Below are 13,636 nucleotides of genomic sequence, written 5' to 3' on the forward strand. Positions count from 1 at the left end.
TTGTTCCTAGAGAGCTCCGCCATATTCTATTTGCTGATGCTTTTAATTTCATTTATTCTAATTTCTTGTAACTTAACTTTCTAATTTTTCTCTCTCTTAGAGACCTATTTGGATATTCTTATAGAATTGGACTGAAAATTCTGTAGAAATTAGACCTGTTAATCCATCTAGCTTGTATTTTCTAACATCCAAACTCAGCCCAAATATTAGCATTTGCATTGTAGGAAAGACAAAGCCCTGCATATATCTTTTTTCTTGCCATAGGATTGGCTTGGATGGAGCTTGCTTGATGCTAGGTTATGTTTAAATGGATGGCTTGATTCATGAATCTTACCAAATTTTCAATTCAATCTTGTAAGAATCGCTAAACAGGCTTTAATTTCTTTTCAAAGGGAACCTCTTAAAAAATTTATGCAAGTTTGTTTGTTGGAGCTACAAAATATGTTCAAATTCAACTAGCTCATCCCCAATGAATTCTTTATTTTGATACCATGTGATTTGCATTCGCATGCATGTGCACTATTGGATGCCACATCTATTTTTAGAGAGAGAAAGTTTGATGAATGAGAAGGAGAAAAATGAGGTTAGGGTTCCCATTGAATCCTCTTTTGGAGGAGGAATGGGGCTAGGGAGTCCAAAGAGAGCATTTGGGTTGTGGGGGTTCTTCATCAAGAGAGTCCTTGGCCTAGATATAGTGGATGATAGGAAGAATCGATCTTTTTCAATCGGTGAGGCTTCTAGAAGAGTTTTGTCGACTGAACCAAGCAGAACTTAGGCTCAAGTGGAGCAAGAGGCCCATTGTTTCTACTGAGAAATTTCAAAGGCAATGATGGAAGACATTGCAACCTTGGGGAAAAAGTTCACTCGGATCATTGCCCTTCTCAAAGGAAGACATCAACTCTGTGTGTACTCGATTGAAGATGGCGCTTCTGGGTAAGTTCTTGAGTAGGATTTTTTTTTTGAATTTATCGAAAAGGAGCTTAAAATTGGGTGGAATCAGATCGATGAGCTCCAAATCTCCCTTCTGTCTAATGGTATTCTACTATTTAGGGTGCCCACAAAGGTAGAGAAGGAAAAAATCCTACAAAAAGAACTGTGATACTTAGCTGGCCAACTCTTAGTTTTGGAGAGTTGGAGGCCAAATTTTAAGCTAGGAAGAGATGGAATCCACCAAGTTAGAGTTTGGATCAGACTTCCTAATCTCCCCTTAGAACTTTGGAAAAAGGAAAAAATTATGAGAATTGTTGCAACTGCTGGGAAACCATAGTTTTTGGATGAATAGATAGAATCCTCAACAAGAATGGATTTCGCTAGAGATTGTGTGCTCGTTGATACGTCTCAATCTATCTGTCCCGATACCAAAGTGCTGGTTAATGATGAAATCATGTGGCAAGAGTTTATGTATAAGGATTTACCTAAAATATGCTACTTTAGTGGCCATTTTGCTTATGAGGTTGAGATCTATGGGTGTTCAAGTTTGCTGGAGAGTTAGAAAAGCAAGCTTATGTATGGACCATAAATCAAAGCATCTAGAGTCCCATCTCCTACCCTATCTCAACCTGATGTGGCAGCCTTTTGGATCTTGGTTACATCAAAAGAGGCAAGCCAAAGGAACATCGCCAACCAAATCCAAATCCCCAAAGCAAGGTACATGTCAGAAAGAGGGCTCTCATTTTGCACCATTGATAAATGAGGATGAAGAATTATTCGTTCAACCAATGGATCTGAGCTCTTCATTATCAGCAAAAGGGGAATCATCCACATCCGGGGCTTTGAAACAGAAGAGGAAAATATCTCTAATGAAGGTTGCATCCAAATCAAACTCACTAGATTTTGAGTCGCCCCCACAAACAAATGTACTGGTGAGATATGAGGGGGTTGCTGCTAATGAACCAGCTGAGCAAATGGCGTTGTATTATTCAAGCAACCTTAGTAGGCATACTACAAGAAATTCAGAAAAAATGGAGAGAAGAAGTGGAGCAAATGCAGATCTAGGGATCAATCTGCATCTCAGGAGAAATCAGGTTCCATAATGCTTATATATCTCTATTAAAATTAGTTTTAGGGTATCATAGAAATAGGATGGATAATAAGTAGCTTAATAATGAGCGTGGAAGCTTATGCTCGAGGGATCAAATACATGGCTTTTCATCCACACAAATGATTGTTAACATGCTTGATGCCATGGGACGGGTTGCAAACTCCATCAGTTCCTCATGAAGATATTAGCTTGGAATTGTAGGAGGGTTGTCAAGCCCTTCTTTGTGAATTATACCAAGAATATTATGAGACAGTTTAATCCAGATATATGCTATTTTCTAGAGATCCACCTGTCGAAAGTAGCTCTCAGCCAAATCCAAGGAGTAATGGGCCCTAGATGGGTGATTCACATGATCCCTTCTAGGGGATTGCCTGGTTGAATTATTGTCTCTTGGAAGTTAGGGCTGGGGAAAGTAGATTTCCTATATACTAACAAACAAATTGTCTTTGGTATCATTACTCTAGAATCAAGACCTGCATGGATGTTAGGTGTTCTATATGCGAGCGCCTGTGTGTTCGAATGAAGACAATTATGGAATCAAGTTCTATCGGCCTAGATGTTGAGGTTGCCTCTAGCCATCATAGATGATTTTAATTGCATTTTAAATACTGAAGATGGAAAAGGAGGCAGATCATGCTATGTTGGTAGGGAGATTAAAGAATTTTGAAAATTCCTTAAAGAGTTGGGGCTGATGGATCTTGGTTGTCAAGGATCAATATTCACCTGGTCAAATAATTGGCTAGGGGCTGCTCAGGTCTGAGAAAGGTTAGATCGAGCTTTTGCATCAGATAATAGGATCGACATATTTTTTAAGTCAAAAATCCAACATTTAACTATATTTGCCTCGGATCATCGCCTATTATTGCTCACAATTTCGACTACCTAGCAGAGGGGAAAGATACCTTTCCAGTTTGAAAAAATTTGTCTTCATTATGAAGGGATCCAAGAGAAGATTCGCCAGGCTTGGAAGTGTCAAGGGCATTATTCTCCAAGTATTAGGTTAAGTAAATTGTTGCAATAAGCCAAGCAGGTGATTTGGAGATGGAAGGGAACTCTTGGGAACATTTTCAAAAGATGACAAGAGCTAAACAAATTGAATTTGAAATTGTGAGAGAAGGAAGAACTTCTTAGGGGCCTTTCAATGCAAGAGCACCTATATCTGTTGGATTTAGTGTGACAATACCAAAAGAACCTATAGCTACGAGAAGTCTTTTAGAAACAAAAATCTAGGTTCTTTTGGCTCAAGGATGGGGATGCTAACCCTCATTACTTTCATAGATCAACTATCTTGAGAAGAAGGTGCAATCGAATCACATAAATAGTGGACATGAATGAAACATCTTTTTTGGATGATGAAAGCATAAGGAGCTATTTGTTTCATCATTTTCAGTAATGGTGGTAGGCCCAAGATGATGTGGAGCAAATGAAGCTACCTTCTGTGGCATATATGTTTACTATGGAGCAAAATAAAGCATTAATTCGAGCTATCACAGAGGAGAAAATTGAAGAGATGGTGAGGAAAATGGTTCCTGATAAAGCGTCGGGACTAGATAGATTTTAAGCTTTTTTCTTTCAATAATTTTGGCACATTATTTGCCAAAATGTCATTAATGCGATCAAGCATGTTTTTCACACTGCCAGTATGCCATTGTGTTGGAAAAGCACCTTCATAGCCTTGATTCCTAAGAAAAGAAATCCGAAGAATGTCACTGATTATAGGCTAATTAGCCTATGTAATATGGTCTAGAAAATAGTGGCTAAGATATTAGTCAACCGGATGAAACCTATCCTCCCTTTGTTTGTTGTAGTTGAGCAAGGTGCTTTTGTGCTAGCTCGCAGTATTGTAGAAAATATTCTTACTAAGTAGAAAATTATGCACTCTGTGAAGAAGGCCCCTGCTGGTCAAAGTCTCATGGCCCTAAAAATCGACATGAAGAAACCATATGATAGAGTTCACTGGCCATTCCTTTTCTAGGTGCTCAAGTATTTTGGGTTTCATAATCCCTTTATTAGATGGATTAATAATTACATTACTAAGGTTCAATTTGCAATACTTGTTAATAAGGCTCCTATTGATTGGTTCCAATCAATCAGAGTCTTACAATATGGGTGCCCCATTTCACCATATTTATACAGTCTCTACTCTAAAATTTTATCTCAGTTGTTCTAATAAGTAGTTAATCTTCACTTGTTAAGGGTTTTCAAACCTGGAAGAGGGGACCTTAGGTTTCACATATCCTTTACATCGGTGATGTGTTGTTGGTAGCTAGGGCAACTGCCAGGGATGGCATATGTATCAAACCTCTCTTGGATGCCTATTGTTCAATGTCAGGATAAGTGGCAAACATGAGCAAATCATACATCATGTTTAGCCCCTCAACACCAAGCCAAATTAAGCGCAGTATTTGCATGGCCTTGCAAATACCTGAAAAGGGAGGTAATTGAAAATATTTGAGAGTCCCCTTATCAGGAGATCTATTGGTGGTGTTATATTTTACTTATCTAGTTAGAGCTGCTGTCTCCAAGATGGACAGCTGGAAGTGGAGAGCTTTGGCATTTGCTTACAAATTTACTCTTCTATAATTGATTTTGTCTTCTAGCCAATCTATTGCATATCATCAATACATATGTCATGAATTTTATTGTAGAGAATGGAAAAAAGATTCAGAACATTTTTATAGGGACACTTATCAGAGCGAATACTACTACAATCAGGAGCTATGGCAGCTCTTGCTACGGTAGTGGTTCCAAAATCACTGTTGTAGTATCTATAATAGCAATTATCACTAACCACTGTCATATATTAGACCTATAGTAGCAGTTATAGATAACCGCTGCCATAGGCTATGCACGACCACTGCTATAGATTCTATAGCAACAGATTTTCTTCAACCATTGTTATAGAGATAGAATATAAATTATTTTTTTATTTTTTTTTGAATATAATATAATTTTAAAATTTATTTTTACTATTTATTATCTAAATAATTATTGTTAGAATATCAAACCTCTCTTGGATGCCTATTGTTCAATGTTAGGATAAGCGGCGAACATGAGCAAATCATACATCATGGCCCCTCAACATCAAGCCAAATTAAGTGCAGTATTTGCATGGCCTTGCAAATACTTGAAAAGGGAGGTAATTGGAAATATTTGAGAGTCCCATTATCAGGAGATCTATTGGTGGTGTTAGATTTTACTTATCTAGTTAGAGCTGCTGTCTCCAAGATGGATAGTTGGAAGTGGAGAGCTTTGGCATTTGCTCGCAAATTTACTCTTCTATAATTAATTTTGTCTTCTAGCCAATCTATTGCATATCATCAATACATGTGCCAGGAATTTTATTGTAGAGAATGGAAAAAGGATTCAGAATATTTTTGTAGGGACACTTATCAGAGCGAACACTACTACAATAAGGAGCAATGGCAGCTCTTGCTACGGTAGTGATTTCAAAATCACTGCTGTAGTACCTATAATAGTAATTATCACTAACCACTGTTATATATTAGACCTATAGCAGCAGTTATAGATAACCGCTGCCATAGGCTATGCACAACCACTGCTATAGATTCTATAGCTGCAGATATTCTTCAACCATTGCTATAGAGATAGAATGTAAATTATTTTTTTATTTTTCTCTGAATATGATATAATTTTAAAATTTAAAATTTATTTTTACTATTAATTATCTAAATAATTATCGTTAGAGTATCGTCACAAAAGACCGTCTCGATCCGACAGCCCTAGCTTTGTTGATCATTAAAATTTAATTTCGACAATCATGTGATGATCTGATAGATAGAGACCATCAATAGATCCAAAAATTTACAATGATGATTTCGATGACATTTGTATTATGCTATCAAAATTTTATTTCAATCAGACATCATTATCATAGTCAATTTAGAATGGAATGATTTCGATAGTTAAACAAAAAATGAATGATCAAAAAATCAAATTACGTCCGATTAAGATGATTTTTTAGATAATGATCTTTGTTACTATTTTAATTATTTATATGATGATGATAAAAGAAGGTAATATCTTTATTGATAACGATCATAAAATCTGAACCATACGTATATGAACCATCCATGTTAAGTAGATCTTACAAAAGCACAAGTATAATTATTCAAAGACTTTAAGAATGAGAATCAAGAGACATATAGTTTTGGATTGTTTATATACGCACAGTTTGAATATTACGATCATCACTGTCAAATAATTAAAGTAGTAGCAAAGATCATTTATGTAAAAAATTATCTTATAATCAGATGTTGTTTGGCTTTTTGATCACTCATTTTTCGTTTAACAGCCCAAATTATCTTGTGCTAAATTGATCTTGATGATGATGTCCGATTGAAGTAAAATTTTGATAGTATAATATAACTATCACCGAGATCATCGTTGAAAATTTTTGGATCCATCGGTGATCTCTATTTATTAGATCATCATACGGCTGTTTGTGACCGTCGAAATTAAATTTTAACGATCGATATACCTAGGACTACCAGATCAAGGCGATCTTTTATGACGGTACTCTAATGATAATTATTTAGATAATGAACAGTGAAGATGAATTTTAAATTTTAAAATTATATTATATTCAAAAAAATAAAAAAAAATTATATTTTGCCTCTATAGCAGCGGTTGCATAATAGCCGCTACTATAGTCTATGACAGCAATGTACTAACCATTGTCATATCTCGAACTTATGGCAGTGATTAGGTATAATCACTACCATATCTCTATATATGGTGGCGGTTATCACCAACCACTGCCATAGATAACCTACGACAGCGGTTACCGATAACCATTGTCATAGATTGATCTATGGCAGCAGTTATTTATAATCGCTATGATAGGTCCAACCTATGGTTGATTGTGATAGTTTCACATCGGTTGTGGAAGAAATGAATGATCTGTACATAATGATTTAAGTAATCAATTAGCAACAGCTTGGGCTTAAGTATTTCACGATCTCTCTCTCTACCCAAACCCTACGGTCGCACCGCGGTCGCCCCCGACCTCGCTGTTCATCGGTGCCGCCACAGCCGCGATGCCCCCGCCTCGTCGCCCACGTCCCCCGCCTCGCCAACCGCCAGCACTGCCTCCGCCGCGGTCGCACCGGCAAGCTTCGTCGCCACCGTCGGTTCCTGCCGACAGCTGGCCCACCGATCGATTTTTCTCTAGTCTTTGCCATATGATCGCGGTTGGACAACCATTGCTATAGCCAATACGGCAGCGGTTGGACAACCGCTGTGATAGCTTTGCTATGGCAGCGATTGGACAATCACTGCAATAGCTTTTCTATAGCAGCGGTTGTAGAATCGTTGTCATACCTTGTCTATGGCAGCGATTGACCCAACCATTGCAATAACCGCTACCATAGACTTACGGCAATGACCATAGTGGCAGCGGTTGTCTAACCGCTGTCGTAGGTTATGGCAGCATTTTTTTGGGCTACGATAGTAGTTGCGAACGACTGTCGTAGCCCCATTTTGTAGTAGCGAGAGAATTTCATCTAATCTCTTGGCAAAATGTGTGCTTTCCCAAACGTAGTGGGGGATTGGGGTTAACTTCACTTCTGCAGTAGAAAGATCTATTATTCTCTAAGTTTGTTGCCCAGTTAATCTTGAGGCCAAAATCTTTACGGGCATTAATAGCGGCTGCTAAATATAGGTTCAAGGGAACTTGGCATAATTATAAAAAACCTGTTCGTAGTTTAACTATATGGCCTAAAATAATGGCTCAGGGGTTGAAGGTTCAATTCAAGATCACTTGGTCTATTGGTACAGGGGAGAACATTAGTGTGTTACAAGACCCTTGGTTAACTTCTATTTCTTTGTGTTTGAGACCAACCTTTGTTAATAGAGACATGGACTGCCAGCATTTGAAAGTCAAGGATCTTATTAGCGCAAACAGATAATAAAATGGGAATTTGGTGGCTTCTCTGTTCTCTACTGATATCACATACTTGATAAATGCCATTCCTTTTGCAATGGATAATTGGAATGATCAACTTTGTTGGGGGATGAGTTGGGCAACTAATGTGAAGCTAAAGGACATGCGATTAATGATGCATGAATCTGAGACATCAGTGGGTAGCTCTTTGTTTAATTATATCTGAAAATTGGAGGTGCCAATGAGGGAAAAAACCTTTTGGTGGAGGTTTGTATGGAGAAGGATCCCCTGTAAGAAGGTACTATATCAGAGAAACATTATATCTATTCACCAACAATATTATGATCTTTGTGATACAACTGTGGAGGATTGTTACCATATTTTAATCAGGTGCCCTTTTGCAAAAGATTGTTGGATGAACTTTGCCATCACGTCGGGAGTCTCTTATCAAACCAATTCTTTGTTGGATCTAGAAAATTGGATTCTCAGGTCCCAGGTAGAGGAAAATCTGAGATATCTTGGAATTTGTATAGCTTGGACAATTTAGAAGGCTCGTAATGAAAGACTTTTCCAGCATAAATATACTCTATCCTTCCAGCTCATTAGGGAAGAAATTTATATGCTGCAAAGTATTTTTTGCTCTAATAATTATATGCAGGTTAAGCACTGCTTGTGGAACTGGGGAGCTTTGAGGACAGGCCAACTGATACCTAAATAATCTAAGTTGGCATGGTGGCTTCCCCCTCCTATGGGAGTTCTTAAGCTTAACTTTGATGCTTCAGTGACATATAAGGAGTTGGGGGGCAAGAAGTTGCTACCCTCTTCTATCCCTTTTGTTGAAATGGTGGCACCATGGATGGGGGTCAAGGTGGCTGTCTGTGAGTTGCAAGTCTTGGAACTATGGGTGGAATGGGACTCTCAAACTATCATCTAGTGGCTATCAAAATCTTCGGCGCATTCAAACTCTCTCCACCCTTTGATATAGGACCTGCATTTGTGGAAGCATATCATTCCAATAATCCGGATGACTCATGCCTAAGGGAGGGTAATGTAGCTACTGATTATCTGGCTAATAAAGCTACAAAAGTGGACTTTGACTTAGGACTACACAATCCTATGCATTTCGAGTTGACTGTTATTTTAATGGCAGACTCTAGGGGAACTATGTTTGAATGAGGATGATGCTAATATAGGATACTTTTTATCTCTTCCCTTTAATTGAGGTACAATTGTGGTTTATCCTCCTAGATCAGTATTTGTGTCTTCATCACATGCTAGGATGTTTGGAGCTGGGCCATTATTTTTCGGAATGTACCCGTGTTGAGTTCATTAGCTTTACAAGTTCTATTAATTTCCGTGGTTCTTTTACTATTGACTTCCTTATTTCTGCTCAACTAAAACATATTTGGCATGGGATAGTATTGGTTAGGCTCAAGTATGAGTCTGGGAAACAGAGGCCTTTCCTTAACAACATAATGTTTTATGTTGACTCCAGATGCTTAAAGTTTCAATAGATAACTCTGTGCTCCATATCTCTTTAATGGCAGCAACTTTCTCAACCTATCATTATGTTGAATAGAAGATTCTGGTGAATAAATTGAACACTGGAGGTTTGATGCAGGAAGAATATGTGCTGCATTTGTACAGGATAGTGATTCCCATCTATGTATCAACAGGCTGTGTTATTGGGGCCCTGAAGCTGATGATGTCACAGGGCTCTCTAAACTAGTTGTATGGTTGGAAAACATAGAACCTGATCAGATCGGTTTTGGTTCCTTTGTTTCCCTGTTTCAAGCATATGGGTTGTGGAAGTATGATTTTCTTGAAGTGGTGGATTCTCAGCACCAGTAAAGTATCTTCGTTTAGTGCTAAAAAAACATCATTTTGGGTTCTATACTGCTATTGTAATCTCTGTGGTAGGTGCTCCAGGTATTCTGTTTTTTTTTTTTTTTTGGTAGGAAAGGAAGCAATGCTTAGTATTTAAATAAGAAACCAAATACAAAGTCCACAGGTAGACAGTTCAAAGTCCATATTACATTAACTATGCAGCCATACAAGTGGTTTAATATAGAGAACACTAAGTATGTATAACTTAAAACAGATTTTGATAAGTAACAGCCTCCCACATAGCCCAACCTCCCTGCATTGTAGTTTCCAAGTCCTGAAGATATGTCTTCCCAAAGAACCATAACAAATAACCATTCCAGTGAAGTAAAGTATATACCAATGCAGTAAGGCTCTTAAGCGCCAAGAAATCAATTAAAATTAAATCAGCAGCTTTTACAATAGAATAGAGAGAAAAGCAAGTGCTATGAGATAGCAAATAGCCATCGGTTTCTTGAGATGAATAGGTTGCATAGCTGACATGATTTTGTCACCAAGAAATATATACTGTCATGTGGCTAATATTATGAAATAGTGACACAGAGAGGAATAACAATGGTCTTTGGAAGCTTGCTCCTTCTGCCCATTCCTGTTTTTGTTGAGTAATCTATGATCACCCTGTTCCAAGGAGGCAATAAAAAGTATAATAAACAAAACATGAGATACAAAGATCCATAGAAAACATTCCAAAATAATATCTGCAACCACATCAACAAGTACAACAGTATGTAAGAAGGATGAAAAACAAGATCTCATTAGTTCTTGTCCAAGGAAATGTAACTCCAACTTGACAATAACATCGACTCTGCCAGGTGCCTAATGTGCTACCAGAAATAGAAAAAATGAATTGTAATAAGCAACTAATAGAGTTGGGTTGACAACTCTGGCATCTGAACCATCCATATATGAATTAGTCCTAGAAATATGTGAATAGTCTAGCACATAAGTAAAGCAGAAGAACCATCAAAAAAAGGCTAATATCATGATATAATACTTAAAACAATATATAAAGTAGAGATTGCAAATGATAGATTTCTTTGTATTTAGATTTATAACAGACTGATCATATTGCCGATGGTGCTTTAAGAGAATAGTATGATTGTAGTAACAGGACCTTGCAGTGAGGCATGAAGACAGTTATCCTTCCTGTAGATCCACCATGAGACAATAGGCCGAGCCAACACCCAAAAATATAATACGAAATATAAGAAAATGAGAAAGATCTACCCCAAACCTATGAGCTATCGCCTGATCTGGGCACAAGAATAATATAATAGACAAGATGTATAGAATCAGAAATTTATAGGCATTAAGGAGCAAATATTCTGGCAAGCCAATTATAGAAGGCCTCTATTCTATCCCTGCAAAGTAGGCTCACATTTCGCATATGAAATCAAAGGAGATCAGTTGAGATAGAAAACCCCACAGAATCAGACATACCCACGGAAATAGCATATTAAGCATGTCTAACAAATGAAATGGAATACATATCGGACCAAATTATTTCAACAAATTCTGGCTCAAGATCCTCCCCCTGGAATACCTGCAAATCTCTTAACAAAGACTTGTTAGCCACATAATTAGTTGCTCGGTTTGCCTCTCTATAGGTAAGAGAAACCTTGCAAGAAACACAATGAGACTTCCAATATAGCAGATCCTTCATAATAGAAAGATGTTGAAAGTTATTCACATTTAACTTTAAAATCCCTGTAACGACAGTCAAGGAATCGCCCTCCAACCATATATCCCTCAGCCCAAATTCCTTAGCTGCTGTTTGGATTCCGAGCCAAGCAGTTGTAAGTTTAGCGTAAGAGACAGAGGAAGGTAAGAGTTTTCTCCCCCCGGCACAAAGCAACTGGTGATAATATTTTCTTATTACATAACCGACAGTTGCTTGTTCCTTCGTCAGAGAAGCATCAAAATTAATTTTTAGAACTCCATAGGAAGGGGCAGCCACCTCACATGATTTGGGGAAAGCGTGTAATAATTTTGCTGCAATACACTGCCCCAGTGCCTCAATGGAGTACAAACATTGCAAACATAAATAAAACCCCTAGGGTGTTTCAGACCAGGTGAAAATGAGAAATATTTAATTGTTGAAAAACTCTATCATTTTGATTAATCCATAATTGCCATGCAATCATCGCAATAATGGACTTCTTACCATCATATATCCTGGGGCTAGTTGGATAGTCAAAAAGTATCAGTAAAGAATTTGGCATAAAATCCAACTTGCAAACATGATTAAGTAACATCCAGTAATCCTTTGCAAAGTCACATAAAACAATAACAAGCTGATAATTTTCAGTTGAATGACAAAGATCATAAAATTGTTCCTCATTTGAGATGATTCCTCTTCAGGCCAATGCATACTTACAAGGTTATCTTTCCCATTGAAGATGCCATAAAAAAAACTTTAGTTCTAGGGATTACCTTAAGCTTCCAAATCCGGCAGAAATAGAGTATATTATTAGCTTGGTGTGGATGAAAAAAAAGAGGATACATATTGGCTAAAGAAAGATAAGGTAGTCTAGAAGAAGACCCCACAAGCTGATCAGACCAGAGAGCTTGTGTAGGAGGAATACAAACAATCTGATTCATCACTTCAACAGCAAAAACTTGGAAAGTTTCACAACATCCCAACTTCTAGACTGATTAATAAGGTCCGAAACATGCAATTCATCCACATTAACTTCTATATTAACAAAGGTTGGCCATCTATTAAGAGGTATGTTAGAAATCTATTGGTCACATAAAACACGTATGTCTTGACCACAACCAATAAGCCATTGAGTCTGAAATTGAACAGTTGGCCCTAAGAAATATATTTTCTTCCAAATGATAGAAGCCTGTCTTGGTTTAGAATAGTTCTCCCAAGATCCATTAAAATGATATTTTGAACGGACTACCTGCGCCCACAAAGTAATGGGTGTAAGATAAATTGAGCAGCCAACTACATAAACAAGCTTGTGGACGCATAAAAAGAGATGAAAACCCAAGTCCCCATCAACTCTTAAGAGTATAAATAGTCCCCCAAGCTATCATATGCAGCTCCTTTTGATCACTAGAATGCCCCCAAAAGAAAGATTTAAATTTCCTTTCAAGCTTAGCTAGTATAGACATTGGAACAGTAATATAAGACAGAGAATAAAAGAATAAAGCACAGAATGGAACAGAGTTACTCTCCTAGCTAAAGAAAGAAATTTCCATTTCCATTCTGCTATTTTAGTGTGAACTTTTCCGACAGAAAATCAAAATCAGCAGGCCCAAGAGTCTTTCTAGACACCGAGATATCTCCAAGACCCATTGTTCTGGGCTCTAGGTGTTCTGTTAAACACTGGAATGTGGGATATTTAAGTCTTTGTATTATCCTTTTATTATCTTTTAATGAAGCTTTGCTCCTTTGTGTATCAAAAAAAAAAAAAAAAGAAGAAGAAGAAAGATTACCCATTATTTGTAAGCTTGCAGTGGATTCCATGATTAGTAAACGAGCATACCTGATCATGGGCCAAGCCTAAGGTCTCCACGATATTCACTTTTAGTCCAGCTTCGAGCTAGATTTATTTAAAATTGGATATTTTTCTTGCTCTCTGCTAACGAGCGGTTTGACTAAATCTTGTAATGTTACCCATTGTTCTGGGCTCTAGGTGTTCTGTTAAACACTGGAATGTGGGATATTTAAGTCTTTGTATTATCCTTTTATTATCTTTTAATGAAGCTTTGCTCCTTTGTGTATCAAAAAAAAAAAAAAAAGAAGAAGAAGAAAGATTACCCATTATTTGTAAGCTTGCAGTGGATTCCATGAT

At 37.3% G+C, this 13,636-nt stretch overlaps 2 long non-coding RNA genes across 2 annotated transcripts; one reads left to right on the plus strand and one right to left on the minus strand.

Moving 5' to 3' along the window:
- The first annotated feature begins 594 nt into the window (after nt 1–594).
- LOC140857284 (uncharacterized) lies at nt 595–9,721 on the plus strand. Its single transcript, XR_012140840.1, has 2 exons — nt 595–933; nt 9,494–9,721. It is a non-coding gene; the product is annotated as an uncharacterized lncRNA (long non-coding RNA).
- A 465-nt stretch (nt 9,722–10,186) lies between these two features.
- LOC140857285 (uncharacterized) lies at nt 10,187–13,481 on the minus strand. The gene is made up of 2 exons (XR_012140841.1): nt 11,327–13,481; nt 10,187–10,448 (listed from the first exon to the last, which is right to left on the minus strand). It is a non-coding gene; the product is annotated as an uncharacterized lncRNA (long non-coding RNA).
- Between the last annotated feature and the right edge of the window lie 155 nt (nt 13,482–13,636).

The sequence above is a fragment of the Elaeis guineensis genome, chromosome 4 (genome assembly GCF_000442705.2).
Source record: "Elaeis guineensis isolate ETL-2024a chromosome 4, EG11, whole genome shotgun sequence".
Taxonomy (NCBI): Eukaryota; Viridiplantae; Streptophyta; class Magnoliopsida; order Arecales; family Arecaceae; genus Elaeis; species Elaeis guineensis.